This window comes from Mauremys mutica, chromosome 1 (genome assembly GCF_020497125.1).
Source record: "Mauremys mutica isolate MM-2020 ecotype Southern chromosome 1, ASM2049712v1, whole genome shotgun sequence".
Taxonomy (NCBI): domain Eukaryota; kingdom Metazoa; phylum Chordata; order Testudines; family Geoemydidae; genus Mauremys; species Mauremys mutica.
Window position 1 is genome coordinate 5278992 of NC_059072.1, and position 16236 is coordinate 5295227.

A 16236-nucleotide genomic window follows, 5' to 3' on the forward strand; every position below is an offset into this window, starting at 1 on the left:
ACAGGCAAATTAAGCACAAAGCAAGAGCCACGGACTATGTCAGCAAAGTAACTCAACCCCCAGCTCGCCCCATGTCCACACACAGGCATGCAGCAGGCTGGTGGGGGAGTCCTGAGCCTGCCAGGAGGCTGTTTTGGGGGGCAGGGAGGAGGATGGAACCCCCAAATCCCTCCCAACTGCATCACGTGTGTGGGATTTGAACCCCGGCCTTCAGAGAGGGTGCATAAAAACAAAGAATAAGACCCAGTCCCCGCCTCCAAAACCCTATGCAGCAGAGCAGCGCAGTGCAGGTGCATGGGCCCCCGGTGACAGCCTGGAGGAGAAGAACCCAGGGACGACTGGTGAAGGAAAAGGGTTTGAGGACGGGGCACCGGGAACGAGGAAAGCAAGTGAGTGGAAAGGAGGTGGGAGAGGCAGGCAAAACAGGGCTCTGGAGGACCTGGCCGGAGCTCAGATCTGCTGAGATGAAAGGCTAAGCTTGCAAAGACTTTCTGCCATCCGGCCCCCGGCTGATCCCCAGGTGAGATCAGGAACTGCCCCATGACACAGCATTGCCAATGAGACGTCTCACGGGGACTCCAACGCTGAAGTCGCAGGCACTGGCCCTTGCTAGAGACAGGATATTTAGCTCTACAGACCCATGTTCTGATCTAGGCTGGCAAATGGTACGTTCCTGAGAATAGGACTAAGGAAAAAAGATACAGACGAGAGAGTGTCTCCCAGCAACGCTGGTTCAGAGAACCTGTCTGCCTGGAACCCAGAACACGCCACTCCACAGTCCTCCAGCCGGGGGGAAATGTCCCACTTAAGCTGCTCCCAAAACAGCATTATTAGGGGCTAGAGCAGAGGGCTGTGATCCTGATCCTAGACTGGATTCCATTCCTAGCCACCCCCAGCCCCTCACGGAGCCAGGTAAGATAACAGAGCATCTGTTGCACTCAGACCCTCAGGTGACGAGTGCTGTGGAGTGCAAAGCATCATCATAGTCACAATAGAGGGCAGCTCTTTGTTGGGTTCAGGCAAAACCCTCCCGTGCAAACCAGCTCACACTCTGCTGCCACTCTGGCGGAAAAGGCATCGGGCAAAAATACCCTTGGAGGCTCTGCTCACAAAGGTGGGTGGCGATTTCTCAACCTCCCAACTGGCCAGCATCCCTGGTACCATATGAAATTCCAGAGTCATCCTCTTCGTGCTGGCAAAGATTAATGCTGCTGGAATTTACGAACATCTCGAGCACATGTTCACGATCACTCTGTCTAAACCACACCCACTACTTCGTTCAGGTCTAGCCAATACCCTCCAACGGAACGCCAAGTGTCATGTTTAACAAGCCTTGGTTAGTTTACGAGATCATAGAACCACAGGAGTGGAAGAGACCTCGAGAGGTCATCGAGTCCAGTCCCCCGCACTCACGGCAGGCATGGGTATTGTCTACTACGGTATTTATCTTCTCCCAAAACTAAATGATCCCGGTCTTTCCAGGCTCTTCCCCATATGGAAATCCACGGAAACGAGCCCCAGATCATTTTGATCACGTCGCTGGGAGGTGGCTACGCGGGGACCATTGAATGTGAGGAAAGGGCAGACTGGCTAAACTGCAGCAAGCAGAACCCAAGGAAATATCTGTGTGCCTCATCTACTTGTCACAGTCAGTTTGGCCTCTCCAGGCCAGACTTTTGTTCTGTGTTTGTACGTGAGCTAACACAATGTGGTCCTGCTCCCAGAGGGGGATTCCTAGGCATTATTAAAATACAGCAATAACAATGGCATACTGACAATTTCTTTTTAAATTGACTAACTTCCAGAGAATGCCCATTTCTGATGGAGTTTCCTTTATACAGGCTGACCTGAGTTTTTTTCTAAATTCCTTTATTTAAAAAGGCTCCGTTTCTTTTCAGCAAGGAAAACACCAAGCAACGAATTGACCGTAAAGAGGAACAATGAAACGGACTCTATCAAGCCCTGTAAAACGCCGCATGACAAGGTGCAAAGACAGAGGTTTGCTTTTCTGCAAAGGTCTCTCAGGTTTCCTAATCTCGTGTGCTACTTGTAACTATTGTAGGGGTAACATTTCCGATAGATCCGGTTTTCAAGACGACCGTGTCCCTTTAAATTATTTCTTAAAGGAGGTGGAAGGCAGAGAAACCAACTTCATTAACTCCAGACTCTTGAGTTTTATCTCAATCCTTAAATCTTGATTCTGACCTGACCACAGTCTGTAGCTGGGTGACATAGTAACAGGTTATTATTTACAACAGCCTTTCCCCCACCTGTTAATTAAACATGAACAATGATCTTGCAAGAACAGACAGACTCCACTCCCACATAGCCCTGCTCCCAAGTCTGAGCGGCAATTAACCGTTCATAACCACATCGTTCTAGTCGGTAACAGCGCTGCAGACACCGGGCCGACATAAAAAACACAAGATCCACTACACCACTATCAGTTCCTGCCTGGATGTTTCTCACTAGTGGATCCTTCATAGAGTTAATGTGCAAGAGACAAGCGGACTTACCTAATGTAGGTTCCCCGAACGGAAAGAGAGAAGAGGCAGCCCCAGGCTTACTGGACGCCTATGGAGGTCTGGCTTTGAATTCGATGTCAGAGAGGGGAATTTGAAACGTGGGTTGGGGTTTTTTTCTAACTTCAGTCTGTGAAATAAAAATAAGAGAAACACTTCCTCAAATCATCAGAAACAGAAATGGGTTTTCGGCTACCAAGCGTGAAAGCTCCATAACTTTGGGAGGAGGAGCGTAAACAGCCTAGCCATGTCTGTAACAGCCCCCTTCATTTCGTATCGCAAGTAACCCCCAAAGACCTCCATCAGGGCCCCGTGGGGGTAGGTGCTGGACAGAGCACACGTCCTGCCTTGCCTTGGAAATCTTGCAGGACCAGACGCTCAGTTAAAAGGAAGGAATTCACATGCAAGCAACCAAACCCCATGCAGGCAAGAGTGACACCCAGTTTAGTGTGCAGTATTAAGCCTCTCACTTTCTCATAGGTCTGTGCCTGTGACTCAACACTTTATAAATACCGAGGTAGAGAGAGGGAACTGGGATTAGCTGTTTTGCAGATGACTTCAGACCTTTGTAATAAAAACACGCGGACATTTCAGACAATGCCAGCTACCAGGGAATCTATAGCGTAATCCCCAGGAGCAATGAAACCCTAACAGCAGCTGTCAATGAATACTGGCTCTCCTACGCAATATTATCCAAGGGAGAATTGTCCAGGAGACCCTTGTAGGATTGGTCCCTGAAGTTTTGCGGGACTGTATACGCTCCCCTGGGAGATTATATTATGGACACATTTTTCAGAGTTGGGTGTCTATATTTAGACAACTAACTCCACACTTAAGCAATTAAATACGTTTCCTTATTTGGGTCCCTAGACACATATGTAGGTGTCTGGCCAGAAGCACCCAAGTTTGAACACTTACATCCACACACAGGTCCTTGTTCAGTGTGTGACTCGGGTCTTCCTGCCCCTTTCTGCTGCAGCGGCCTGGCTTCCCCCACCCTCTGGCCGTTATTCTGGGCTGGGCTTTTGAAAGGAACAGGGAAGCGCGCTGTTAAAATGACACACTCAGCATTCTGAACCAGCTTCCACTGTGCCGCCCTGCCTGGGTCGTTGTGTTTGTCATTACAGCCTCGCCGAAGGAGGGGAACTCCCCTTTCGCCTCCTTGCATCTGCATTCAAGGGATGAGTTTATTATTACTACAAGGAGAACTGGGCTCTGGGAAGGATGAACAGTTAACCCGGCTGCAACTGGTCCAGGAGCATGGTGAGCCATCTAGGCTGGTATGCTGCCTCTGGCAATAGCCAGGGCCTGTTGCTTTGGAGAAAGGGAAACACCTCACCACCACTACCACCACCATCATCATCTCTGGGCAGCAGCCACTGGTAGGAAAAAACTACCCCAGACTACTAGTTCTAGAAAGGCTCGGTGGCCAGGCCGATGACAGCCAAGCTCACCACCCTCAGCCAGTGCAGGATCGGGGGTGGGGTTTTTATTGTCAATGCCTGCGCTTTTGTTGACTGCCTGGATCTCGTTGTCACAGAGTTTCCCCCAGTGGTGAGCTGGAGCAGGTTCCCACAGGTTCCCAAGAACCGGTTGCTAAAATTAGACCTCCATGGAGAACCGGTTGTTAAAGGGCCAGGAGGTGGGTAAAGAACTCCAGTCCACGGGCTGGACCATCTTGCTCCCAGGATTCCCAGCAGGGGAGGCTGAAGCTCCCCCCGCCCTTCCCACGCTTCCCCCCAGCTGCAGCGTGGCCAGCCGCCGGCACCAGCTGGGCAGCTCAGCTGAGCTCCGGAGTTGCTTTGAGCTGCCAGCAAGGTAAGGGGGGAGGGGGCTGCAAGCTCTAGGGCTGCTGGGGAGGCAAGTGGGGCAATTTGCCTCCGGCCCCACAAGTATGTCTCTGCCTGCCCCGGCCCCTCCCCTGCTCCCCCCCTTAAATCAGAACTTTTTATAGGGAACCGGTTGTTAAAATTTTGGCAGCTCATCACTGAGTTTCCCCCCATATTCATCCTACTTGTCACTTTTTTAAAGGGAGGCTCTCAAACAAAAGGTCCCATTTGCATTGGTTTTTGTCTGGTTTTTTTAAGAAATCTCATCTCCTTGTTCCTAACAAGCCCCTCGACTGTGGGCACTGAGAGAGTTTTAAAAGTTGTTATTCATTTCCAGCTTGTTCGCCTCGGCCCAAGAACTCCCACTCGTCTATTTGCGGTTTGTTTAGGATTCAGGGCCGCGCTCTGCCTCTCTCGGACCGGGCAGTTGAACACAACCCCTGCAGGGGAAGGTTAAAAGCCGCAACGTCTCATGGGGTTTCCTCATTTTGTCTTCATCGTGGCATTGAAAACTCCTTTGACAAACTGTCAATAAAACCTCCACTGTCTGCCAGGGTCTTTATTAATTTAATCCCGCTGCTCCTAGGTACTCGCCAGCGGACTGCCCGCCAGCTGTGTCAGCGAGCCTGGAACATTAGCATAACATGGGGGGGGGGCAATGTTCCTGTGGGGGGAATTGGGGAAGGTGGGAACATGGCACACGGAGGAATAGGCACAAGGGGGAATAACCCAATTAAAGCTCTTGCACTGGCTCTGAGAAGTTGGTCTAAAACCCTCCAACAGTGCGGTCTCCTGCTCCTCTCCCCACTTCCTCTCTTCATCTAGCATGGGGCTCTTCTGGGCCCGTCTCCACGGCACTGCGGAGCAGCCTGCCAGTCTGTGCCGCACACCAATGGCAGCAGGAAACCTTTGGTCTTTATTCCCCACCTGCCATTTTGGGGGCGGGAGCTTCCTGTAGTTTGTACACAAGGGGTTTGTGTGTAGACACAACCCTGGAGAGACAGAGAGCGTGTGTACATAAGCCTGCACAGAGAGTGTGTAAACTTACACACAACTCTGCAGGGGAGTGAGAGAGAGAGAAAGAGAGAGAGTGTGTGTGTGTGTGTACACACAACCCTGCACAGAAAACTCTGCAGGGGGATTGAGAGACTGTACACATATAACCCTGCACAGAAACAGTGTGTATACACACACACAACTCTGCAGGGAGAGAGCATGTGCGTGTGTGTGTACACACACAACCTTGCACAGAAAAAGTGTGTACACACACAACCCTGCAGGGACAGGCTGTACACACACAACCCTGCAGGGAGAGAGCGTGTGTGTGCTGGTGTGCCCACACACGACCCTGGAGAGCAGAGCGCGTTATCTCAGCGAGGAAGAAGCTGGCCTGAAGAGATGTGAGCCCATCTGCAAGGTTTGCGTTTCCAGCACTCAGAGATAAACCTGCTTGTGCCGCACCTCACTAGGATTAGCTTGAAAAAACAACATCGGCTGGATCAAGAGCTCTGCACTAATGACACCAGGGGGCGGAGGCCGAACAGCTCCCGGGGGCAGGGGGCTGCAACGCCCACCAGCCCCTCAGCCGGGGACCCGCCTGCTTTCAGTTTCTCTCTCTCCCGCAGGCAATTTATGGTCCCAGTCCATGAAACTGTTGACTACAATAAATAAAGGCACCATTCCCATGGCACCTGTGCCAGCCCCCCACCTGTCGGAGGGAGGGGCTGACCCTGGGCAGGGGCTCACACAGGTGAGGGGCTCTGGGGCTGGCACAGGGGAGGTGAGGAGCTGGCACAGGGCAGGGGAGAGGCTCACACGGGTGAGGGGCTCAGGGGCTGGCACAGGGCAGGGGCTGGCACAGGGCAGGGGCTCAGGGGCTCACACAGGTGAGGGGCTCAGGGGCTGGCACAGGGCAGGGGCTCAGGGGCTCACACAGGTGAGGGGCTCAGGGGCGGGCACAGGGCAGGGGCTCAGGGGCGGGCACAGGGCAGGGGCTCAGGGGCGGGCACAGGGCAGGGGCTCAGGGGCGGGTACAGGTGAGGGGCTCAGGGGCGGGCACAGGGCAGGGGCTCAGGGGCGGGCACAGGGCAGGGGCTCAGGGGCGGGTACAGGTGAGGGGCTCAGGGGCGGGCACAGGGCAGGGGCTCAGGGGCGGGCACAGGGCAGGGGCTCAGGGGCGGGTACAGGTGAGGGGCTCAGGGGCTGGCACAGGGCAGGGGCGGGGCTGGCACAGGGCAGGTGAGGGGCTCAGGGGCTGGCACAGGGCAGGTGAGGGGCTCAGGGGCTGGCACAGGGCAGGTGAGGGGCTCAGGGGCTGGCACAGGGCAGGGGCTCAGGGGCTCACACGGGTGAGGGGCTCAGGGGCTGGCACAGGGCAGGTGAGGGGCTCACACGGGTGAGGGGCTCAGGGGCGGGCGCAGGGCAGGTGAGGGGCTCACACGGGTGAGGGGCTCAGGGGCTGGCACAGGGCAGGTGAGGGGCTCAGGGGCTGGCACAGGGCAGGGGAGGGGCTCAGGGGCTGGCACAGGGCAGGGGAGGGGCTCAGGGGCTGGCACAGGGCAGGGGCTCAGGGGCTCACACGGGTGAGGGGCTCAGGGGCTCCCCGGCAGGGGAGAGGGAAGGGGCCGGTCTGACCGGGGCTGGCGCACTCGGGGTGGGAGTCACGGTGCCCCGGGGAGGGAAGGGGGAGCCCGGGGGTGGGGGGCGCTGCCCGCAGGGGCCAGGCCGCTCCGGGACTCACCCTGCGCCGGGAGGCTCCTGGATCCTGCTGCCGGGCTGCTCCCCTCGCTGCCCGGGGGCCGCTGTCAGCCGGGCCCGGCTCTTGACTCCGGCAGCCGCCGCCGCCGCCCAGCACTTCCGCATGGCGGGGCCGCCGCCCCCGCTCAGCCGCACCTCCCTGCCGGGCTTCCCGGGGGCGGCCCCGCCTCGCGGCCGGGGGAGCCCCGCACTGCCCAGGGCCAGCCCCTCACCCGGGCCAGCCCCTGAGACCCTCAGCCCCTCACTGCCGGGGGAGCCCCCTCCTGGGCCAGCCCCTCACTGCCTGGACAGCCCCTGAGCCCCTCACCTGGGCCAACCCCTGAGCCCCTCACCTGTGCCAGCCCCTCACCTGCCCAGGGTCAGCCCCTGAGCCCCTCACCGGGGCCAGCCCGAGCCCCTCACCTGCCCGGGGTCAGCCCCTCACCTGGGCCAGCCCCTGAGCCCCTCACCTGCCCAGGGTCACCCCTCACTGCCGGGGGAGCCCCTCACCTGGGCCAGCCCGAGCCCCTCACCTGCCCGGGGAGCCCCTCACCTGGGCCAGCCCCTGAGCCCCTCACCTGCCCAGGGTCACCCCTCACCCCCGGGGGAGCCCCTCACCTGGGCCAGCCCGAGCCCCTCACCTGCCCGGGGAGCCCCTCACCTGCCCAGGGTCAGCCCCTCACCTGGGCCAGCCCCTGAGCCCCTCACCTGCCCAGGGTCACCCCTCACCGCCGGGGGAGCCCCTCACCTGGGCCAGCCCGAGCCCCTCACCTGCCCGGGGAGCCCCTCACCTGCCCAGGGTCAGCCCCTCACCTGGGCCAGCCCCTGAGCCCCTCACCTGCCCAGGGTCACCCCTCACCGCCGGGGGAGCCCCTCACCTGGGCCAGCCCCTGAGCCCCTCACCTGTCTGGGGAGCCCCTCACTGCCCAGGGTCATCTCTTCACCTGTGCCAGCCCCTCACCTGCCCAGGGTCAGCCCCTCGCAGCCAGGGGAGCCCCGCTCTTGGGCCAGCCCCTGAGCCCCTCACCTGCCCAGGGTCAGCCCCTCACTGCCTGGGCAGCCCCACACCTGGGCCAGCCCCATAACCCCTCACCCATCCAGGGTCAGCCCCTCACCTGTGCCAATCTCTCTCCCTAGGTATCCTGCCTTGTGCCACCTGTTCATCTATCCAGAGATCTATGCCAACCTCTCACCTGCCCAGGCAAGCTGAATTGGGCTGACTGAGACATGAGTTTCACCTGGGTGGGGGAGCTATTCCCCCACATGGCGGCCCATCCATTCCAGCCCTTCATTCGATGATGAAGCTTCTCTTGTGCAAGCTCTTTGTATGCCTGGGAATCCTTGCCTTGCCAGCCCTCCTCAACCCTGGAGAAAATGGCTTCTCTTGGCCAGCTGTTGACCGGTCTCTTCCAGGTACCTTCCTCCAAGCTCCTTCCCAAGTGGAAACCTACATGTGCTCATTGGCATCACACTCTTATTAGTAAACCCAGCGAGCCCAGGTGGGCTTGGGTGAGTCTCTCCCATTGGGATAACACTTCCTCAGGGGAGCTTTGTATAGCATTTGAAACTAGCTTTTCATGAAGTGCAGAAGCTGCCTACAAGGAGGAGAAGCCAGCCCAATGCAGCCAGCCAGCTACCTGGGGACCAAATGCCCTGAGGTTTACCAATTGGTCCAGGGGCCACCATTTAAGAACAGCTGTACTGCAGCATAACACAATGGGTGCTCCGGGGAGATGCTCTGCTTCGGAGAAGTTAATCTGAGGTCCCTTCTTCCAGCTGGTGTCCCTCTCACAAGCAGCTGTTCAAGATCTTGTGGCACTTTTTAGAAAGAGGAAGGAACAATACACCTGGTGGTATTTTTAAGCACTGGCCAGCCATTCTCCCTCAGCACTGGGTGTAAGCTGTGGTTGAGCACATCACAGTTACTCCAGCCCCAGTATGTTAGAGAGGACCCAATGCGTGCTGTGTCCCACCCATGCAGCAGCACCTGGTGAAGTGAAATTAACCCGATCAAGCTCTTTTTAATCCTGATGTCAAAACGTAACCGCAAAATGAGATTTCCATGCCTGCCATCCTACACAAAGGGGAATGGAGTGATATCCCTCTCTGCTGGCTGTTCAGCATGTGGCAGGGATCTGGGGCTCAGCAGAGAATGGAAGTAAACCAATTTATTCATTCCGTCTTCTTTCCACACTTCCCTGCAAGACAAGACTTCCCTTGGCACATACTCCTCTAAAAACAACAAGCTGGAGCTCAGTTCTAACTAGCGAAGCAGAATTCTGACTTGCACGGTTTAAAATATTCCCGCCTCTCCCCAAGGAGGTTTTGGTAGGAAATGGTAGGGGGTTTTTTAGCTAAAGCATTTTTGAAACTGCTAACCAGGAGCCCCCAGACACCCAGATTCCATGAAATCACAGCTTCAAATTCCAGCAGGGTTCGCCTAGCTCTTCATCCTTCCAGCCAAGGTCAATAAACGGATGAGCTCCATGCAGTTTACTGCATGAAGGTCTTTCTGATGAGACCTTGAGTGCCAATATCCTGTTTGTTCTATGTGTGTATTCAGGATTCCATGGCACTTTTCATGAGTAGGGTTTTTGCTCTAAAGTCATTGGTCCAAAATTCTCTCTGTTGATCGGTGTCCCAGATTCCTGCCTCACTGTCACAGCAGGGTGGCTGTATTTCAGAGCAGGGTATTCCCAGCTATTCCTGCTGGTATTGTAGCAGCACCAGCAATAGGTTGCACAGTGTTTCCATACACCAAGCCGCTGTTCTCAGTCACCTGTAAATATCTGAAACCAATTGAAAAGTTCCACAGCAATGTAAAATATTCATTTATTTGATTTTATCAGCTTCGCCTGCATCGGTGCGGCTGATGAGGAATGTTATTTAATTTGGATAAAAGGTTGGGATTTAGCCCAGGGGATCTCTGACAGTACCTGAGCTGTTCCACAGTATTGTGTCTATGAATTCAGTCATCAAACCCATTCCAGCTGCTGAGACAGACACATGAAGAAAACCTCCCACACAAGCTGCAAGTCTCCAGTCTCCCGGTAGAGATGCTAGAAATACTAGACTGACAGTCATAGACTTTTTCAAAGGTAATGTTGAATTTAACATAGATATTGGCTTGGTGACAGGGACTCAAGACTCCTGGGTTCTGTTCCTAGATCTACCGTTGACTTGCCGTGTGGGTCATTTCTCCTCAACATGCCCCCTTTTCCTCATTTCTCAAATGGGAGTGATGTAAAGCACTATGAGGTTCACAGATTTTAACACCGGAAGGGACCGCTATGATAATCTAATCTAACCTCTTGTGTAACATGGCCGCAGAATTTCAGGCTATGATTCCTGTATCAGGGCCAATAACTTGTGGTTTAACTAGACAGAACCTATCTCCTCTTAAAAAGATGTCAAATCCTGATTTAAAGACTCTAAAGCAGGAGTCTCAAAGTCCCGGCCTGCAGGCCATCTGCGGCCCGAGAACCTCCCCACTGTGGCCTGCAGAGGAGAGATACATGCAGCCATGCTGCGCCGGTCCCCACAGCTCCCATTGGCTGGGGGAGAGGGACAGAGATACCATCACTAGTTGCCAGGCGGAGTCAGACATGGCAGCAGCATCATTAGTTGCCGGGCGGAGTCAGCCATGGAGGCAGCATCACTTTTTTCCACCATGAATAGGCCAAAAGCCACGTAGAGTTGGACCTTGCAAAGGGAATTAAAACCAATAGTAAAAGGTTCTATAGCCATATAAATAAGAAGAAATCAAAGAAAGAAGAAGTGTGACCACTAAACACTGAGGATGGAGTGGAGGCTAAGGATAATCTAGGCATGGCCCAGTATCTAAACAAATACTTTGCCTCGGTCTTTAATGAGGCTAATGAGGAGCTTAGGGATAATGGTAGGATGACAAATGGGAATGAGGATATGGAGGTAGATATTACCACATCCGAGGTAGAAGCAAAACTCAAACATTTTAATGGGACTAAATCGGAGGGCCCAGATCAGGGGCGGCTCCAGGCCCCAGCACGCCAAGCGCGTGCTTGGGGCGGCATGCCGCAGGGGGCACTCTGCCGGTCACCGGGAGGGCGGCGGGCAGCTCCGGTGGACCTCCCTCAGGCGTGCCTGTGGAGGGTCCGCTGGTCCGGAGGGTCCTCTGGTCCTGCGGCTCCGGTGGACCAGTGGACCACCGGAGCCGCGGGACCAGCGGACCCTCCGCAGGCACGTCTGCGGAAGGTCCACTGGAGCCACGGGACTGGCGACCGGCAGAGCGCCCCCCGCGGCGTGCCGCTGTGCTTGGGGCGGCAAAATTGCTAGAGCCGCCCCTGGCCCAGATAATCTTCATCCAAGAATATTAAAGGAACTGGCACATGAAATTGCAAGCCCATTAGCAAGAATTTTTAATGAATCAGTAAACTCAGGGGTTGTGCTGTATGACTGGAGAATTGCTAACATAGTTGATATTTTTAAGAAAGGAAAAAAAAGTGATCTGAGTAACTATAGGCCTGTTAGTTTGACATCTGTAGTATGCAAGGTCTTGGAAAAAATTTTGAAGGAGAAAGTAGTTAAGGACATTGAGGTCAATGGTAATTGGGACAAAATACAACATGGTTTTACAAAAGGTAGATCATGCCAAACCAACCTGATCTCCTTCTTTGAGAAGGTAACAGATTTTTTAGACAAGGGAAACTCAGTGGATCTAATTTACCCCGATTTCAGTAAGGCATTTGATACGGTTCCACATAGGAAATTATTAGCTAAATTGGAAAAGATGGGGATCAATTTGAAAATTGAAAGGTGGATAAGGAACTGGTTAAAGGGGAGACTACAACAGGTCATACTGACAGGTGAACTGTCAGGCTGGAAGGAGGTTACTAGTGGAGTTCCTCAGGGATCGGTTTTGGGACCAATCTTATTTAATCTTTTTATTACTGACCTTGGCACAAAAAGTGGGAATGGGCTAATAAAGTTTGTGGATGACACAAAGCTGGGAGGTATTGCTAATACAGAGAAGGACCGGGATATCATACAGGAAGATCTGGATGACCTTGTAAACTGGAGTAATAGTAATAGGATGAAATTTAACAGTGAAAAGTGCAAGGTCATGCATTTAGGGATTAATAACAAGAATTTAGGTTATAAATCGGGGACACAACAGTTGGAAGTAACAGAGGAGGAGAAGGACCTCGGAGTATTGGTTGATCACAGGATGACTATGATCCGCCAATGTGATATGGCCGTTAAAAAAGCTAATGCGGTCTTGGGATGCATCAGGCGAGGTATTTCCAGTAAAGATAAGGAGGTGTTAGTACTGTTATACAAGGCACTGGTGAGACCTCATCTGGAATATTGTGTGCAGTTCTGGTCTCCCATGTTTAAGAAGGATTAATTCAAACTGAAACAGGTACAGAGAAGGGCTACTAGGATGATCCAAGGAATGGAAAACCTGTCTTATGAAAGGGGACTCAAAGAGTTTGGTTTGTTTAGCCTAACCAAAAGAAGGCTGAGGGGAGATATGATTGCTGTCTGTAAATATATCTGACGGATAAATATCAGGGAGGGAGAGGAATTTTTTAAGCTTAGTACCAATGTGGACACAAGAACAAATTGATATAAACTGGATATTAGGAAGTTTATACTTGAAATTAGATGAAAGTTTCTAACCATTAGAGGAGTGAAGTTCTGGAACAGCCTTCCAAGGGGACTAGTGGGGGCAAAAGACATATCTGGCTTCAAGACTAAGCTTGATAAGTTTATGGAGCGGATGGTATGATGGGATAGCCTAATTTTGGCAATTAATTGATCTTTGATTATTAGTAGGTAAATATGCCCAATGGTCTGTGATGGGACGTTAGATGGGGTGGGATCTGAGTTACTACAGAGAATTCTTTCCTGGGTGCTGGCTGGTGAGTCTTGCCCACATGCTCAGGGTTTAACTGATCGCCATATTTGGAGTCGGGAAGGAATTTCCCTCCAGGGCAGATTGGCAGAGGCCCTGGAGGTTTTTTGCCTCCTCTGCAGCGTGGGGCACGGGTCACTTGCTGGAGGATTCTCTGCAGCTTGAGGTCTTTAAACCACGATTTGAGGATTTCAATAACTCAGACATAGGTTAGGGGTTTGTTATAGGAGTAACAAAGGAGTGAGATTCTGTGGCCTGCGTTGTGCAGGAGGTCAGACTAGATGATCATAATGGTCCCTTCTGACCTTAAAGTCTATGAGTCTAAGTCAAAATATGGAACACAACTATCTGATGCACCCCTTGCTGCAATCCTGAAGGTTTCATCTGCTCAGTCACTGAGGCCAAACATCAACAAACTGACAGAACTGAAGCGTTGCCAGGTGTCTGGCAAACACTAAAAACTCTCTGGCAGGCAAAGAACTGTATAACGTTGTATGACTTTTATTATTTCTAAGAAATTCGAAATAAAAAATACAATATAAATGTTTTCTTTTCTGAACACCATCTTCAGTCACATTATTGGCCTGCTGGGAGGATTTGAGGACTGGCCCTGGCCCTAAGATAAATTGAGTTTAAGACCCCTGCTCTGAAGTGTCCAGTATTTATTTATTGTGATTATTTAACACTGGGACACTAAGTGGCAAGTAACTAAGTCATGTGGGAGAAATTAAACTGGAAAATAATTAGTCTTGGCAGAATGCAACTCTTTTATAATTTTGACTGATATCAATGTTTATTTTTAAGCATTTTTTTTTAGATTTTTACCCATTTAAATTTTCAGTTGTGGGAAATTATGGAGGTGTGGGGGGAGATCAGACTAGGGACAATAGACACTGATATTCAAAAAGATAAAGCTTTACAAACTTAAAACAAATTGTCAGAATCATGTCAAAACACACAAATTAAATATCCTTAAATCAATAAATCACACCTGTTTACTATTCATACGCTAGGCCATTCGTAACAAGCCTCATTCAAAATTCTAAATCACAGTAAGTTCTCAAGCAGCATTTTTCTTGCATTTCCTGTCTGTACATTTCTATTGTTATTGATGAAAATATTTTTGTTCTCAGTTTGGGTGTGTACAGGGAATCTGAGGTTTACCGACATCAACCAATACAAATCAAATCCTTCCACACCTAGAAATAATGACTTAAAAGTTACAGGATACAAGTTACAAGGCCTAGACGTTTGGGGACCTCCATTTGACACAGCCATCAGGCTAGAGGATAGATGCACGTAGCCAGCCTGGTTGGGGGTATGGAATATGATTTAAAATAATTCACTTCATGAGGATTGCTGCTCATGTCCTATCCCTTTTCTGGTTTTGGTCCAGACTTTGTAGTCCTACCCCTAGTTCGCGCCCTATTTTAGTGTCTGGTTATTGACACCTGGGGTATTTAGATTCTGGACTTGGGGCCTGAGCCTGCATCAGTTAATATTAATGGTAACATCCCTACTGACTTCAGTAGAGTAGGGCCTTGATGAGTAGCTGGCGTGCAGTAGTTCCCTAAGGGAACATAAGAACATAAGAACGGCCGTACCGGGTCAGACCAAAGGTCCATCTAGCCCAGTATCTGTCTACCGACAGTAGCCAATGCCAGGTGCCCCAGAGGGAGTGAACCTAACAGGCAATGATCAAGTGATCTCTCTCCTGCCATCCATCTCCATCCTCTGACGAACAGAGGCTAGGGACACCATTCTTTACCCATCCTGGCTAATAGCCATTTATGGACTTAACCACCATGAATTTATCCAGTTCTCTTTTAAACACTGTTATAGTCCTAGCCTTCACAACCTCCTCAGGTAAGGAGTTCCACAGGTTGACTGTGCACTGCGTGAAGAAGAACTTCCTTTTATTTGTTTTAACCCTGCTGCCTATTAATTTCATTGGTGACCCCTAGTTCTTGTATTATGGGAATAAGTAAGTAACTTTTCCTTATCCACTTTCTCAACATCACTCATGATTTTATAGACCTCTACCATATCCCCCCTTAGTCTCCTCTTTTCCAAGCTGAAGAGTCCTAGCCTCTTTAATCTTTCCTCATATGGGACCCTCTCCAAACCCCTAATCATTTTAAGCAGCAAAGAGTCTTGTGGCACCTTATAGACTAACAGACGTTTGGGAGCATGAGCTTTCGTGGGTGAATACCCACTTCATCGGATTCACCCACGAAAGCTCATGCTCCCAAACGTCTGTTAGTCTATAAGGTGCCACAAGATTCTTTGCTGCTTTTACAGATCCAGACTAACACGGCTACCCCTCTGATACTAATCATTTTAGTTGCCCTTTTCTGAACCTTTTCTAGTGCTAGAATATCTTTTTTGAGGTGAGGAGACCACATCTGTACACAGTATTCAAGATGTGGGCGTACCATGGATTTATATAAGGGCAATAATATATTCTCAGTCTTATTCTCCATCCCCTTTTTAATGATTCCTAACATCCTGTTTGCTTTTTTGACCGCCTCTGCACACTGTGTGGACGTCTTCAGAGAACTATCCACGATGACTCCAAGATCTTTTTCCTGACTCGTTGTAGCTAAATTATCCCCCATCATATTGTATGTATAGTTGGGCTTATTTTTTCCAATGTGCATTACTTTACATTTATCCACATTAAATTTCATTTGCCATTTTGTTGCCCAATCACTTAGTTTTGTGAGATCTTTTTGAAGTTCTTCACAATCTGCTTTGGTCTTAACTATCTTGAGCAGTTTAGTATCATCTGCAAACTTTGCCACCTCACTGTTTACCCCTTTCTCCAGATCATTTATGAATAAATTGAATAGGATTGGTCCTAGGACTGACCCTTGGGGAACACCACTAGTTACCCTGCTCCATTCTGAGAATTTACCATTAATTCCTACCCTTTGTTCCGTCTTTTAACCAGTTCTCAATCCAAGAAAGGACCTTCCCTTTTATCCCATGACAGCTTAATTTACATAAGAGCCTTTGGTGAGAGACCTTGTCAAAGGCTTTCTGGAAATCTAAGTACACTATGTCCACTGGATCCCCCTTGTCCACATGTTTGTTGACCCCTTCAAAGAACTCTAATAGATTAGTAAGACACAATTTCCCTTTACAGAAACCATGTTGACTATTGCTCAACAGTTTATGTTTTTCTATGTGTCTGACAATTTTATTCTTAACTATTGTTTCGACTAATTTGCCCGGTACCGACGTTAGACTT

At 51.1% G+C, this 16236-nt stretch overlaps 1 protein-coding gene across 7 annotated transcripts in view; it reads right to left on the reverse strand.

Moving 5' to 3' along the window:
• Positions 1-16236, reverse strand: part of IRF5 (interferon regulatory factor 5) — a 47767-nt gene that overhangs the window by 30537 nt on the left and 994 nt on the right. For 2 of the 7 annotated variants that reach the window (XM_044991610.1, XM_044991603.1), the window contains 3 exons: positions 8326-10789; positions 3441-3690; positions 2517-2652 (listed from right to left, as the gene is read on the reverse strand). The gene's annotated coding sequence lies outside the window, so the exon portion shown is untranslated. Of the gene's footprint in view, positions 1-2516; positions 2653-3440; positions 3691-7091; positions 7313-8325; positions 10790-16236 lie in introns of those variants that run through there. The other 5 variants (XM_044991617.1, XM_044991644.1, XM_044991625.1 and 2 more) reach the window with 5 other exon arrangements.